Below are 17,029 nucleotides of genomic sequence, written 5' to 3'. Positions count from 1 at the left end.
GCAGGAAGAACCCCTGACAGTGGGGGATGCTGTCTTTGCATAGTTCTGAATCTGCTGGCTGGCCAACAGGGTGAAAAATATGCTGTTTCCTAGGGAATTAAATTAACCACTTCCTGTGTCTAAAAGATTTAAAAATTGATAACTGTTCGGAAGTGGTTAGGGAATCCCCTTTGTCTCACCCTCTTCTCTTTGAGAGTCTATTGACCTGTATTAATTGGGACTCACACAAGGCAAGAGGTTCACTGGGAGGGAGCTGCCAAAGGGAAGGGGCCGAGCAGAGCCTCACGGACATTTCGAATCAGGCTTCTTAACGCCAGCAGATCTCTTTCTTGCCATTTCTCACCTCTGCTTCTCTTGGCATGTCAGATGTTTCTTCTACAGACAGGCTTCTTCCTGTCTTCCTTCTGTCTGTCTTACATCTTCACTTCCTCTCCCAAGGAGTGGCAGCCACTAGCCTCCAAACTTCCCATCTCTGGCTGTCACCACCAGGAAGACAATCTCCCTTTCCCCTATCTTCCCAGCTGGCAAATGGCCCAGGGAGTCCTCTGAGTGGCCCATCCCTGATCTGGTCACCTGTGGCGGTGTGGGTGGCAGGCTGTGACCGGCGGCGTGGCTGCAGTTAGAACCACATGGCTGCCATGGGGGAGCCAAGGCTCCCCCCAAGAGGTGGATACTCTTCCAAGAAGATAAAGCAATGGAAGTCTGCTCTGAGGCCGAAGTTTGTGTAGTCATGGAGAAACAGACCAAACAATAGAAAGTTTTAGGCTCCCATAAATAGATTCTTTGGAAAGGAAATAATAATAATAGTAATCATAATTGCACCTTTGTGAGCTTAGGTGCAATGAAGCTTTGGGCCTTGAGGAAATGATGGGCTCATGAAATTCCAAGGAACAGTAAGAAGCTCCAAAGTGTGACTCTCTTTTCTCCCCTCTGCCTATTATTAAATGACAAGTAAAGTTTTACCTCTCTGGGCCGTGCCATGCCGTGCCCTCCCGTGCCCTCCTTCATCCTGAGAGGCAGGGCTGGCATTCACATGGCACAGCCTTGGCAGACCCTAGAAGAGCCTCTTGTCCTGGGTCTGAGCGTGGTCCTGGCCAGCTGATGCCCCCAGGGGCTAGTTCTATGGTTGACTATGACTGGAAGCAACAAGAAGCAACTGGAAGTTCTATGGTTGACTGTGACTCTGAGCAATGGGGTGTGGGGACAGGGAAGCCCCCCCTGTGGGGAGAGACAGCTGCTGGGCAACAAGTTCACCTGCACTGTGGGGCATCCTTGACCTTGACCCCTGGGGTCGGGGGTAAAGCACTGCTCCTGTCTGCTGCCATCGGGGCCCGTGCCTCCCTCTTGAGAGCACATGGCAGGCTGTGCTCTCCCCAAAGGACCAGGAGCCTGGCAAAGACAGGATCAGTGTCGTGCTTCTCCTGTTTTTCCCTCCTGTCTAGCACAGACCTGGCACTGCACAGGAGACCAACAGGGGCCTCCGAATTGAAATGCATGGGGTCTGTCTCCAGCCTCTTTCCAGCCGCAGTTAGCAGATGGCAAAATCCCTCTCCAGGTGGTTCTTGACCTAACAGGTGTACACGCGGAAGGCCTTCCATTTTGGAGAGCATTTGAGTGTCTGATTTATTATTAACAGAAAGCAGCAGGTCTGGAGCAGATCCAGAAAACAGCCAGAGACATGAGAAAACAGATAACAGCTCCTAGGAGGCGAGTTTAAAGTAAATACTGTCCTTGAGTCTGGGGCACAAGAAGTAGACCATAATGTATGAGGTGTCTCCTGCGAGGAGGTTCTGAGAAAAAAAAAAGCCTTGCTCCCTCCCTCTTTCCCTTTCTTCCTCCCTCCTTCTCCTCTTCCTTCCCACCTGCCTGCCTGCAGCAAACATTGCTTGAAGTCCTATCATACCGGAGGGGATGGGAAGGATAAAGAGGGTTATAATGCATAGTCTAGGCTTTCAAGACACAATATGGCAGGAGGCATAAAATGAATAGTTGTAGTACAAAACCATCACTAAGTGGTATGAGAGGTCAGGGGGAGGGAGTGAAAGTCACTTCTAGCTTTGATGTCTGATGAAAGCTACATGAAAGAAAAGGTAGAATTTGATCTTGAACTTGAGATAGGAGAAGATTTAAATCCAAGGAGGGGGAGTCACTAAGAAAAGGCAGATGTAGCCATGCAGTTCTAATCTGAATCCTGATCCACAGCCTACTAGCTGTGTGATCTTAGTGAAATCACTTCACCTCTCTGAACCTTAGCTTTGTCCTCCGTAAAACTGGCAGATATATTCTCCTAGAATTTCCTTTCTCCTGCATGATTGGTCCATCTCTGTGTACTTGATCATTTCTATCAGCACACACACATTTTGTAATATTTCCCATTAAAAAAAAAAAAGCCCTCTCCTTTGAAATCACATCCCCCTTTCAGCTACTGACCTCCTTTAGCACAAACGCCTCATGTGAGTTTCCTATAGTCATCTCTGTCCTCTCCTCCCATTCTCTCTTGCAGCCACTCCAGCCATGCTTTTGTCCCTATCACTCTACTGCAACTGCTCAGGTCAACGTCATCAATGAACATGATGCAAAACCCAAAGGTCATTTCTTTCTACTCATCATACTTGACACAATTGATCATTTTCGCCTCTGTCATGGGACTTTCAGGATACCATACTCTTGGTTTTCCTCCCAGTTCCCAGGTTTTGCCTTTTGAGTCTCTTTGCTCTGTCCTCTTCATTTCTCTGACCTTTATTTAAACTCTGAATGGCTTTGGCTATCTCAGTTCTAGGACCTCCTCTCTTTTCTACTAGCATCTTTTGGTGGGCTCACCCACTAATGCCCTGACATTTTGCCAGCTAACATCTTCTCCAGTCTCTCCCATGAACTCCGCATTCAGATCCCCAACTGCCTGCTGGCCATCTTCACTTGGAAGTCTAATTAGTATCTGAATCTTATGCTGCAACCCAAACTCTTGATCCCCTCTACCCATTCAAACTCCCTCACAAACTTCTCTCATCTCAGTTATTAATGATTGCATCTTTTCTATCACTAAGAATGAAACTTTGGGGTCCTCATTGACTCTTCTTTCTTCATACTTGTATGAAATCCACAGGCAATTTCATGGGCTTTATATTCAAGAGGCTTCTAGAATGTGACTACTTCTCACCACCTCCACTGTCCCCACGCTGTTTCCATCACCATCACTCAACTGGACTGCAAAACAGCTTCCTAAATGCCATCCTGCTGCTACCACTGACCCACACAGTCTACTGTCCACCCAACAGTCAGAAGGATCCTTTCATAGTGAGTCACATCATGTCATTTTTCCATTGTGGACCTTCCCATGTTTTCTCAATGCTTGCAGAGTCAAAGCCAAAGCCTTACCCTGGCCTGCAATGCCTGCCAGGATCTGTCCTCACTCCTTCCCCTCCTCCCCCACCTCATTCTGTCCCAGCCACACTGGCTTTGTAGTGTTCCTGGAACCTGCTGAGCATGCCCCACCTCAAGGTCTTTGCACTTGGAACAGCCTGGAACTCTTTTCCTCCAATAAACCTGCAAAGTTTGGTCCTTTATTTCCTTCAGGTCTCTGATCACATGTGACCTCATCAGAGAGAACTTCCCCAACCTCCCCCACCCAGTCACACACTCTATCCCCCTTATCCTGCTTTATGGTTCATAGCACTTAAAAGCTCCCACCATATTACATGCAATTGTTGTGTTGTCATTTGTTAACTGTTTCCTACCCACCTTCCCCTCTTAGAAGGGAGTACATCTGTTTCCTTCACTTCTGTGTAGCCAGACTTAGGTATTCCATGTGTTAGTGGTGGATTTTGTTTCTGTTTTATGTATGTAAATTGCTTGTGAGTGCCTGGCATGTGTAATAGTTCAATGCATTTTCTAATCATTTGATGGTAATAAGAAGGAAGGATTTATGAGGGGAGGGACCAACATGGACTGGTCCACAGAACTGGGGAATTATGGCTAAGGCACAGGGAATAGAAAAGTGTTCTGTTGAGTGTGAGTAGCACTTGCTACGTTGTGCTAGGAGGGCCTTGAACACCACCCTCAGGAGTTAGGACTTTAATGGCTATAGGGAGCTGTTTTTGATTCCTGGGCTGCTCAGGGAAGCACTGTGCAATGGTTTGGCTTAAACAATGGGAATGTATTTGCTCATGATTTTGCATTTAGGAAAAACGAAGGCTTCATCAAGGTGATGCTTTCTCCCTGAAGACTGTGGTGTTCTAGGGCTGGCTGCTGTTGATCCTTGGTCCTTAGCTTGTCACATGGAGGCCCCTTCAGGCCTCTCAGTTCTCTTCTGGGTTCTGTTCATTTCAGCTTCTGGCTGCTTCCTCTGTGGCTTTCTTTCTAATTTCTGAATTTCATTTAATTTATAAAGGACTCCAGTAATAGGATAAGGCCCATCCTGATTGAGATTGGCCACCCCTTAACTGAAGTAACCTCATCAAAAGGTCCTACTCACAATGCGTTCACACCCACAGGAATGGATTAAGTTTAAGATCATGTTTTTCTGGAGTACATACAGCTCCAAACCACCAAAGGAGCCAGAGCATGGTCAGAGCTGGGTTTAGTTCAATTAATCAAGTCTGGTGTGGAGGAGCGTGGGGAGGCTGGGCCTGGAGCAGAGAACCCTGAGGAGAGTTCCTTAAGTGGGTCAGTTAAACAATTGAATTTTCAGCACTGTACAATCTGCTAACCACTGTCTCTGTCTTTATTTTCTTTCAATAATGTGTTTTCACTAAAAAACAATACTTTTTGATCATTTTTCATAAGAGCTATATCACCACCAAACAACTTATTAGGATATAAATCAGAGGATTTCTCTAACCCTCTCTCTCTCTCTCCTCTTCCCCTCTCTCTGTCTCACTCTCTCTTTTGATATCATCTGTATTATCGCTATGATCCCTGTCTTATGGGCAATTGACTACTCTCAGGAGTCCTGTGATTTCTTTCTAGTTTCTCATTCTTTGGAAGAAGGTCTACTGGCCCATTTTTTGAGAGAATAATGAGTTCTGGCAGAGTTTCTGTGGTTCTTGTTCAAACACTTGGATCCAAGAAAATTGGAAACACTGAATTTCTTGAGGTTGATTTTGACTTTCCTGGGGATCTGCCTTCTGTATGGGTGGGTGGGATCAGTAAGGACTCTGGTTGGAGAAGGTGGCTGATTTCCCCAGTCTGGGGAGGCTGCCTTCAGGCACTGATCTCCTCTCCTGGCCCAGAAAATGATTTCCTTTAGCTGTAGCCTCCTCCGAGTCAGGAAGCCTGAGGGCAACCCCCTTCCAGCCAGTCTGCAGGCGCCATTGCCTTCCCTCCCTGTCTGCCACCCGGCAGCCTCCATCCGTCTCCACCCCTCGTCTTCTTGATTTTCATATCCTATATATTTACATCACAGCCAGCTCTGCCCAAGTAGGCACTGAACTCCGGCCTAATTTGTTCTTTTCTGTGTTTTCCAAAACTGTGCTCTGAGGACCAGTGACTCAGAATCAGCTGGGAGCTTGGTAAACATTTCTGGCCTTCACTTGGGACCCTGAAAGTAAATCCTGAAACCCGGTTTTTAATCCTATCTGCATAATTTCTTGCAGAAATAGCACCTCATTTCTGGCCCATCCATATTACTGTTGCCTGTATTTATTAAGTTATTATTTGTTCTATTGAGATACGTGTGTGTAGGTATTCTAGCTGTATATCTATCGCTCATTTCAAAGGAAAAATTTGAAGGATAGAGAATTAGAATCTACTGAAACACTAGCCATCCATAGATAAAACAGGGATTTTAGAGTCCTTATAACTTTTTATTAAGACAATAAAACCATATAGCAGAAAGCTTGGACAATAGGGAGAAAAGCATAATTTCCTCAATTTGATGCAACAACTATTTTCATGTTGGAATGGTCCCTCTGGGTCTCTGTACAAAAGAATTCATAAATGTGTGCCGTGTCAATGTTAGTGTCAATTTGGTGTGATATAATCAGAGCGAAGGGAACAAGGGCAGAGGTTCTGCTCCTCTGAGGACGTAGCCCACGGGACACAAGGAAAGACCCTCCACCAGGGACCCACCCAGGGCACCTGGAGGTTGCCAGGGGACAAAGTGCAGAATTATCCCAGGACCAGATCCTCAGCTTACCAAAGTCGCCGGCAGCCCCTGAGCTGCTGTGCATGGTATGTTCTTCAATTCAGCATGTGTTTACTGTCACCTTCTGTGTGCCAGAGGGTGAGCAAGGAAAGCTCTGTTGCTGCCCTGGGGCTTTGGTGGGGCAGCCAGACGAATCAACAGGTAATTACCACGCGGTGAAATAAGCGTCACTCTGGACGTGGTGCAAAGTGGGACCTGGAGGAAGAAGCAAAGCCACTGGCCAGGCCAGAGAAGGGAGGCGATGAATGTGGGGAGTTAAATAGAGGCAGGCACAGGTGAGCACACCTTGACCGATGCAAGTACAGGGCAGATGTAGGTGCAGGCCCATTCGGCAGACTGGAGCCCTCTGTTCTTACCAGACTTGACCCCAGTGGAGCCAGGGGACTTAAAAAAATTATAAAAAATTGAAACTTGAATCTGTGTAAGACAGTGTCAGACATGTGATCCTGTTTACCACTCTGCTGGGGATGGTGCATTGTCTCGGTTTTATTTATTATATCTTTACTAGAGTTCTGAGAGAGTTAAAACATCCAGACATGGATAGAAAATGATGTAACAAACACATATGCACACCAGACAGATTTAAACAAAGCATTGCCACATTTGATTCAGATTATCTTTAAAGGAAATAAAACATCACACCATTGAAGACATCTTTGTAACCCTTCTGGATCTCATTTTCCTCCTTCCATCGCTTCCCACAAAGAAGTAAACACTATCTTGAAGTTGGTACAAGTCCTTCCTGTATATGTTTTTTGCTTTTATTTCCTAGATATGTGATATACAGTATAGATACAGTAATAAAATGTCTTCTTCTGTAATTTGCTTTTTTGCCTTTCTCAGTATTAAGTTTTTGAGATTTATCCATATGGATTACATAGAATCTTGTTCCATCATTTTAACTCCTGTAGAGTATGTCCCATTGTTTGACAATACCATGATTTATTTATTTCTCTTTTTGATAGACATTTGGGTTGATACAGAAAACACCCTTCTCTATACCTCCTTACACATATGCATAAGAATTTTTCTAGGTCATATTCCTAGAGGTAGGCTTTACAACATATTTCCAAATTGCTTTCCAAAGTGTTTGCACACATTTTCACTCCTACCAGCAATATAACCAATCCCATTTTCCAACATTGGTATTTATCACACTTTGCAATTTTTGGCAATTTGATGTGCATGAAACAGTGTCTCATTTTTATTTATATTTCTCTGATTAATAAAAAAGATTCTTAACTTTTCATTTGCTCATATGTAGAAGTTCTTTATAAATTCTGGACATGAATACTTTATTGCTTATATGTATTGAAAATATTTTCTCCCAATCTCTGGCTTATCTTTCAATGCTATTTCAGCACCTTATGTCCTACAGATATCTGTAAACATTTCTCTTGGTGTAGTCGTGAATTTTATATTTTGTTAAGGATTCTTCCCTGCTCTGGGGTCATAAATATGTTCTCCATTATTTTCCTTCAGAGATTTAAGGTTTTATTTTCATATGAAGTCTCTAGCTCAGGTGAATTAAAAAAACAAAATGAAACGAAACTTTTCTTTTAACTTTGTAAAGTTCTTGAAAAAAAAAGATGTACAGCTTAGTTGTTATTAAGTAAAAGCAATAAAAGCTCAACCAAAATCAAGAAAGAAAAATCAAGGTTGGAGGTACCCCAGATGTGCCCTGTCAATTTTCACCCTGTCACCTTGCCCAGAGTTAATCACTACTCTGTGATGGCAAATCATGTTCTTGCTTTTCGTTAGAATTTTAGTAAGTATGCATCCTTACACTCTGGTTTTGCTTACTTTATTTATTTATTTGTATATTATATTGATTTAAAATATTTATTGGAGAAGTTGTAGATTTATGGAAAAATCATGCAGAAAATACTGTTCCCATATACCTCCCCAGCCACCCATAGTTTTCCTTATGATGAACATTTTGCATTAGTATGGTACCTTGGTGACAACTGATGAAACAATATTATTGTAATTGTACAATTAATTTATTCCTTAGTTTACATTAGGATAATATTTGCATTGTACAGTCCTATGCTTGTTTTTTTAAAAATTTATTCTAGTAACATATATACATCCTAAAATTTCCCTTTTTAATCACATTCAACTATATAATCCAGTGGCATTAGTTAAATTCACCATGTTGTGCCACCATCGCTACCATCTCTTAGCAAAACTTTTCTGCTCTCCTCAACAGAAATTCTGCACCAATTAACCATTAACTCCCCATTCCCTACCCTGCTCTCCAACCGTGGCCCCCGGTAACCTGTATCCTAGTTTCTGACTCTATGAATTTGCTTCTTTGAATTATTTTATGTCAGTTACAGGATACTTGCAACAACAAGGATGAACTGTGAAGACCTCATGTTGAGTGAAATAAGCCAGACAGGAAAGGACAAATATTGCTTGCATTTAAAAAAACTACATATAAGTGAAATAGTACTACATATTCTCTTTCATTTCTGGCTTCTTTCCTTCAATATTCAGTCTGTGAGATTAGTCCATGGGAGGTAGAGCTATGGTTTGTTCATTTCCGTGGTGGTATGTTATGCCAATGGAGGAATATTCCACAGCGTATTTCTCCAACGTGCTGTTGTTGGGAGTTTGAGTTGCTCCCAGTTGGAGGATGTGATACAAAATAGAGGTTAATTTCATTTTTTTCCATGTGGTTATCTATTCTCCCCCATCCATTTATTGGAAAGATTGCCTTTTCCCACCACTCTGCGGTGGCATGTTGTCATAAATCAATTGTCTGTGTCCATGCGGGCCTCTGGCTGGGTTCTGTCTTGTTCCATGGGTCTGTTTGTCTAGTCTTGCATCCTACCACACTGCATTGATTACTTCAGCTTGTAATCAGTCTTCAGATCCAGCAGAGCAAGTTCTCCCTTCTCTGTTCTTCTTCAAAAGTGTCTTCCTTCTTCCAGGATCTTTACATTTTCATTTTATGGTTAGTTTGTCAAGTTACACACGCACACACCCACTCTCTCACCCACACCCCTTTTGGGTTTTTGATTCAAAACCACCTGAGTGGAGTGTTGTAAATTTGGAATCTGATTTTATTCTTTTCTGATCTTATTCTTACAGGGATGATAATTGTCCCAGTCTTATTTATTGGCCATCCCATCCTTTCCCTATTTGTTTATTAATACACCTTTTTATTTTTACTAATATCTGACTGACATGCCTTTATCACAACCCTTTACTTTCAAACTTCCTGTGTATCTATAAACAGCATATAGCTCGATTTTTTTCCCAATTCAATCTAATAGAGGTCTGCCTTTTAACAAAAGAGTTAATCTTTTCATGAGCAATGATACATTTTGACTTATTTTCACTGTTTTATTTTGTATTTTATATTTATTTTGCTTCTTTGTTTCTCTTTTTCTCTATTTTTCTGCTTCATATTAAATTGCTCAAATTCTACTTATTTATTTAAGTATTTATTTTTACCCCTAGGGTTTATAAGTTATGTATTATTCTATTTTACTCCTTTAGTGGACACATTGCCCTTACATTTTTAATCTGTGTGCTTAACTTGACCGAGACTAAGATTAAAGTATATCTCTTTCTTTCTACCCCCAAATACAAGAAGCTCAGAATGTTTTCAATCTGAAAGGCTTAAATTACATTATACATATGATGCAATGGCTTAGTCCTTCAAATTGAGAGGTTCTCTGAGCTTTGAGCTCAGCCTCAATTGCCAGGTCTGAAGAATGGAGGTGAGGCATAGAAAAAGAGTTAGTGATTGCCCTCCCTGATTGCGTCTAGGGTGGACAGTGTGGAGGAGATGGTAGCTGCAAAGACCCTTGCAGTATCCCACAGGGCACAGAAAGAGGAAGTTAGCCTTCCTCATCACTGCTCCAAGTTCAGTATGTTGCCAAGGGATTATTGCTCCTCCATTGGTTTGTAAATCAGCTTATGGCCATGCCTGGTAGGAACTTCAATGCTGGAATATTTTACACAATTATTTAAATGTGAACCTGGAAGAAAATGACATCAGCTCTACTGGAAGTTATGGTCTTCACCTGCTAGCCAGTGTTATTATATACACATGATCGGTCATTGCTACCAAATGTGGGTGCTTTTCTTTCTTTTTCTATTTACTTATTTGTCTCTGTGGAATATTGGTTAAATTAGTTCCCAAGACCCTATCAGATCCTGTCTAGAGCTATGGATCAAAGGCCAGTTCCCTCCTTTGAATCTCTGTTTTATGCCAGGCCCTGGACTCATTGATTTTACATCTGCTGACTCACCTTCATTTGTCCAATAACCCTTTAAAGTAAATCCATCTGAATTTTGTAAATTAGGAAACAGAAGGCCAGGAACTAGCAAGACAGTGACTGGATTACTAACCCAGGCTCTTGGATTCCTGGCCCTGTGCTCTTTCCCCTCCAGAACAGGGGTCTCACTTTCTAGGGTATCTCCGAATCACCTGGGGAACTCCCAACTACGTATTCCTGCTTACCACCCTCCATAAATTTATTCAGTTGTTCCAAGATGCTGCCCAGAAATATTCATGCTTATTAAGCTTACCAGATGGTGTGGAAATACAGGTGTTTTAAAGAACCAAAGACCTGAAAGATCCTCCTTAAGGATCAAGCCAAAAGAGGAAGTGCCCAGCCACGCAGCCGTCCCTGCGTCTCCTCCGCCTTCCCCTTCCCTGCCTTGGGCTCACCATCTCGGATTCTCATCTCTCCCCTGGCCCTCCCACGGCCCTCAGTCCTTCATTTCTGCTCTGGACCTCACGCATTTTCCCTGGCGCAGGAGTTACCTGTGTCAGGCCCTTCCTAGGGACGGACCCTGAGCTTGGGTTTGAAAGACCAGTAGGTCCAAGATGAAAGAAGCGTGTTCAGACCTAGGGGGTGAGGGAGCAGACGTCAGTCTTTGCAAGGTTGGGGACTGTGTCCATTGTTTTAGGAAGGTGGAGCAGAGACCATTTGCAGGATGTGTGGTAAGGTGAAGCCAGCAACGGAGACTTATCCTTCTCTCCTTCCTGAGCCAGCAGGTGACCGAACCGTCTTCCCTTATTTGACCAGGGACAGAAATTTCCCCCATAACATTTTAGAGAGAAAGAGAAGAGAGGACAAGAGAAGAACAGATGTTTTGCCCTAAGATCACCCCCATTTGACTGAAAACAGCCCAGCACTTCCAGAGCCACCCTGTCCCCTTCTCCCCCAGTTGCCTTAGCTTCTCTCTCGCCCTTCATTTGCCCTCTTCTCACTTCATGGGTGATGGTCTGGAGGCCCATTCTGGATTCAAAATGATGTTGCCACCCAGAAAGGTGTTGGGTTCATTGTAGGTCCAATGTCTTTATTACCCTGGAAGATCCTGAGGCTCAGGCTGTGCACAGAACGTGCTCTCAGATGATGGCAGCTGGAACTGAAGTTGGGGGCACAACCCCCGGACTCCCAATTTACCTGCTTCCATTCATGCTAAGACCTAACGGAACCCAAGTCTGTCTCCACCACAAAAAAGAGTGGGAAAATGTAGTCATGATGGGCAGAGGTTTGGGGAAGAAGTAATTCAAGCTGGAATCCTGGAGGAGCTTTAGGAAAAGCACCCATGCCAAGCCCTGCTCCAGGTTCTGGAGAATCTCAATGTGGGCCAGTTTTCCAAGGCAGACAGGAGTTTTGCTATGTCTCCTTTGCTTTAGAACTCACTTATTTTTAGAGATTTAAAACTCATTAGGAAATGGCTTAAGAAGTTAATAACCTGTTACCATTCTGAAGAATTACATTGGAGGTCATTTATAGTTATTTGGCTTATGAAAATAAATACATTAAGATTAGGAGCCAATTCTTATTCATGCCATTTATTGAAGGCAGATCATCCAATAATAAACAAATATCATTAATCTTAAACCCACGTGGGGAGAAATTCATTTTTTAAAACTAATTGTACACGTGGGGCTGTAATTTTTTTAAAACTGAAACCTGAAAATAAAAGTGCGATAATACAATCAACTTTGCTTCTCTGGTACAGAATTCGATTTGTGTGGGAAAAACAAATTAACTGTGAAATGTAACCGGAAAAGTAATGTTGATTACAAGGAGCACATAATTAGGGCAGCTCAGATATGCACTGGATTCCTCTTTGCTCCTTCCAAGCCTGAACTGTAGTGAATAGGTATTCAATTTAGTTTTAATTACCACGTTAGTGTCGGTCATAATTTCCACAAATGACGTTTAAGTCACAGGAATGGGTACTAGACTTGGAAGACTATGTTTTTCTTCTTTTAAGCAATGGAGCATTTATTTCCTAAATCCCAGGGCAGCCTGTGCAGGGGAAAGAGTCACACAGAGATGATCATTTCTCAGTGCGCTAATTCAAGGTTCTTTCTGAAGCCAGTTTGGTTGTTTCATTCTATTGTCTGCAGTTTATTTATTGACAATTAATTAGGGTCACTGTCTTAAAAATGAGTGGACTAGGCACACAGAATTGTAGAAGTCTTTGTCTTTGCATTACAATTTAGTGGAGGAGACATACATAAACGCTTAAAAAAAAAAACTACCTGCCCGAGATCCATTGCAATCATTGCACATAAAAGTCTGATGATACAAGGGATGGGAACACATGGGATAGGAATAGTGAACCCTTCAGTGGTGGGGACATGGAGAGGGGACTTTTGTGTTGGGTTTTGACAGAGGAATAGGGGTTCACTGGTGGGAGAAGGAGGAAATGGCTTGAGTGAGGAAATGTATGAGGCACTCAAGGAATGGAGTGGAGCTCAGGAGGCTGGAATGCAAGGTTCTTGGGGAATGAAACTGGAGAGACAGAATGCTCATCAGCTAGTTCATGCATCTCGATTTCCCCACCATTTCCTGTACACCCCTCACTTCAACCAGAGCAGAAATCTCAGCATGCGTTCTCCTCTAATCTATTGCCCTTCTCTAGACCATCTTCCACATCACAGCCAAAGGGAAACCCAAATCTCATCGTTACTCCCCTTGGCCCTTGGGATAAAGTCCAGACTTGCATGACTCACAGAGCAGATGACTGTGCTGCCCTGGCCTTGCTCTCCGACCTCACATCCTGGCCACTGCCCTCTCTCTTGTGAAGATCCCACCACACTGTCCTCCTCTTTGTCCCTAGAACCTGCCAACCTCCTTCTCCCCTCTGAGGCTTTGCATGTGCTGTTCCCACTGCTGCACCATGTTCTAAACCAAGTTTCGCCCCTCTCACCATTCTACCCTGATCCCACTTATTTTCTGAGTCCTTTGCTTTCTTCATAGCCTATATAGGTCTGCGACGATTTCTTTTATCTGATATTGATGTGTTTATTGTCTGTCTTCCTCATTAGAATGCAAACTCCATGAAAGGAGGGATGACGTTTGTCTTGCTCACAGCTATATCCCCTGTACCTGGAACTGAGACAGGAGCCTCAAAGGGTCTTAAAAATTACTTCTTGAGGAAATAGCTGAAAAAATCAGATTCCAGAAGGCCTTTCTGTGCCAGTCTATAAGCTTTAGACCATATCTGTGAATAGCAAGCCAATAGAGATGTTTAACTAGGCCTACCAATGAGCTTGGTGTGTGTCTGCCTGCCGCAGAAAATTAAGTGTAAAATATTTTCAGTAATTTTAGTCATACCATGACTTCACTGGCATCCCTCTGTGATGATGCGATGATGAGAGCAAAAAGCAATTTTCATTTCTTGAGTAAAACATAAAACCTATTCCTGCAGGGCCTGATGCGCCCAGAATGAAAACTAAACCGGCTGGGCCCAGCCAGACAGCCAAGAGAGCTGGTTAGCAGGAGGGGCGGCAGGTCACTGACAGCAGAGGGGCCTCTGGTTTGCAATTTTAAGGGGACATAAAACTCTGGCTGGCTTTCATAGAACACCAGGCCGAGCAGCAGAGAACTGTAAAATCTCCCTGTTGCAATATAAATATGGGATGAAAGTTGATTAACCAATTTTATGTTGTTATCTGAGCCTTCGATCCATTTGCACTTGAATTTAAAAAGAGAGAAATTGAGTTTTGGCTGAGCAGGCATTTAGATTCAACAAAAAAAGAAGAGGTTTCAATTCCTTTTTCACCTGAAATCTTTATCTGGCTGAGGATTCTCAATGATGCCACTCTCCGTGATTTCTTTGGAACGGCTGCCAGAGTGTAATATGACAGCCCAGAATATAGAGTATGACGGGCAAGGGCGTCTTCTGCCTTTTCTTCCAGGGCCAGGGTATTTTTGCTGCTACTGGATTATTGCAGCAGCCTCCTCGCTGGATGCCCCATGGGGTCTGGGGACCCCTCGAGTCCACCCCTGCCCACCCGCCATGACCTCTCCCCAAACAGTCACATGCATGTTCTTCCAGTGCACATCTGATGATATTGCCCCTCCGCCAAAATCCTCTACAGTGGTTCTCGTTAAGCACACAGTTTAAATGCTTTGATGGCCATCAAGTCCTTTGACAATCTGCCTATACATGCCTGCATTTCTACACTCACCCCCTTCCTTCTCTATCGTCCTTCCACCTTGACATGCCCCACCCCTTGGCTCACTTGTCTGTTTACTCATCCCAGAAACTATCAGGGGCATGCACATCACCTTGCTTTACACCTGCTGCATCCCAGCCCTGAATGTCCCTGCTCCCACCACCAGCACGTCCAGGTCAAATTCTGTACATCCTTCAAAGTCCAGACAGAAGTCCTGGGCAACCTGTTTCCTAGAGGCTGCAGCATTCCCCAACTTGTCTGGTTGTAAGATTCACTGGGGCAGTTGCCTGGTCAGGAAGGGCTATGTTTACTGGGTGAAGAAAGAGAAATTTCTCCCAGGCAGAGGTTTGCCTGGTCAAGCACACACGGCCGTGGTTCTAGATGGAGCCAAGGCCCGCCCAAGCTCGTGTCCTCTGGCCTTGAGTGTTGTGGTGAGGATTCTGGTGACACAATATCTGGCACACTTCCTTCCGGGCTGCATCCTCGTCCTCTGCCACATCACAGGCGATGGCAAAGAACATTGCCTTTCGCTGCCTCGACGGAAGGGCAGGCGTATGCCCCAGGGCTGATTCCCCCAGGGAGTCAGTGAGCCCAAGGCCCGGGGGGCAGAAGCTCCTTCCTGGCGTGAGTCCCCTTCCTTTGGAAGTCGCACAGCGGCCTAGGTGAGGTCCTCGTTCAGTGTCCGATTAGATGGTCCTAGGGCTCTCAGAGCATCATGTCTTGTTAGGAGCTGGGGTTTCATTTTCAGAATTTCTAACTAGACTGCATAGGGAGTTGTGACTTAGCAAACACTGGAGCTGAGATGATTTCAGGGCACTGGAGAAGAGGGCTCAGGAATCTTCCCTCTCCTGTCCTCCGCTCCCCTCCTCTGGGTTCTCTCCCTCTCTTCTTCTCTTTATTTTGCTTTCTGTCTCCCTCTGTCTAAGTTTCCATCACCAAGAAACATACCCCTCCTGAGGACACACACCAAGACCCTTCAAGCCCAGTCCATCCCCACACAGCCTCTGGGACCCCAAGCGCTGCCCTTCTAAATTGAATGCCTCTTGAAGGCTACCCCTCAGTGCCGCGGGGTTGTCAGGTCTGGAGGATCACATCCCCCAATCTCGGATCAGGTGCTATCGGAAATGGCCTTCCCCTTTAGAAGAGGACAGAGGCTTCTGTCCTTGAGAACGACCACATTCTCCTTGATGGGAGAACACGTGCACTTTTCATTCAGGGCTCTCCAGGGCACTGCAGGCTGGAAAAGTTCACGTGCCCTTTGCAAGATATGAAACAGGCCTAATTTGCAACCTCATTGTTGTCCCATTTTCCCTGATAACACCAACACAGGGGCTTTTAAGAACAGGGCTCTGGGAGGAGACATTTGCTTGTGCTCTTGGCTCTGGTCATCATGTGGGGGGGGGCTTGACCATGAGCCCTTGGAGAGAGCTCTTACGTCTCTATCCCGAGATGCTCATGTCTAAAATGAAGGGCGTGAAGTGCTTTCATTTCCATCCAGCAATGCATTGGTGAGTATGGAGGGCCTGCCCTGCTGGCCTGGGGGGAGGCTGCTGACCTGGGTGTGGATGGGGCTGGGAGCCACAGGAGTGGGGTCAGGAGTGGGGGCAGAGCCTGGGTCTCCAGTTCAGTTAAGGCTCCTGCACTGGGGAAGGGACTGGCATGTCCTCTTCCGATGCCAAGCCCCCCTCTGCTGCCCCCTCCTGCTGGAACAGCATTTCCCTTGAGGTCAGGGTCACTGTGCCCAGGAGGCAGAATCCTGGCTTCCCACTCTCTCTCCCCTTTGATCTGCCTCCCTGAGCGCCTGCCAGGTTATTCTCTTCCTTTCTACGCTGGGGAAGGAATGAGGGCAGCACTTCTCTATAGACTCTCACTCTTAACCTGCAGGCATTGCTGAGTTCTTGCACTGAGGTTAAGTTCAGTGTCAAGCCCAAACCCATTTTTTTTTTTTTAAACCAGAAGTGAAAAAAAGAAAAAGCTCTTTAAAACAAACAAACAAACAAAGAAACAAAAAAACAGAAGCCAGAATCAGGGTCATTGAGCACTAGCTTAGATTTGAATACCATGGGAAAGGTTCCCAGTCTTTCATTGTCTCTTGTAAATACATCTCCCTTGGGATCCCCAGGAAGGCAGGAGTGATGGATAGGGCAGGAGGGCCTCTTCCAGAGTCTCTCAATCTAATGCTGTCACTGAGGCACCCGGAACTTATTTCTGGTTGTTCAGACCAGCTTCGCACAGTTGGGAGGTGGCAGCAGGTGGGGACTTACTGACCATTTGAATTTGCAGAATTCCTCCAAACCAGACCAGACACAGGGGTAGGTGAGAAATGCTAATTCCATCCCCCAGAAGTGATAGAAACTGCTTCTGGCAAAGCGTGTTGGGAATCGTGCTGGTGGGACCAAGTATTAGGCTACTTTGATGGAAAGTAATGGAAAATGTAT

This window comes from Choloepus didactylus, chromosome 22, assembly GCF_015220235.1.
Source record: "Choloepus didactylus isolate mChoDid1 chromosome 22, mChoDid1.pri, whole genome shotgun sequence".
Lineage (NCBI taxonomy): Eukaryota > Metazoa > Chordata > Mammalia > Pilosa > Megalonychidae > Choloepus > Choloepus didactylus.
The sequence above is the reverse complement of the archived record's forward strand: the minus strand, read 5'-3'. Positions refer to the sequence as shown.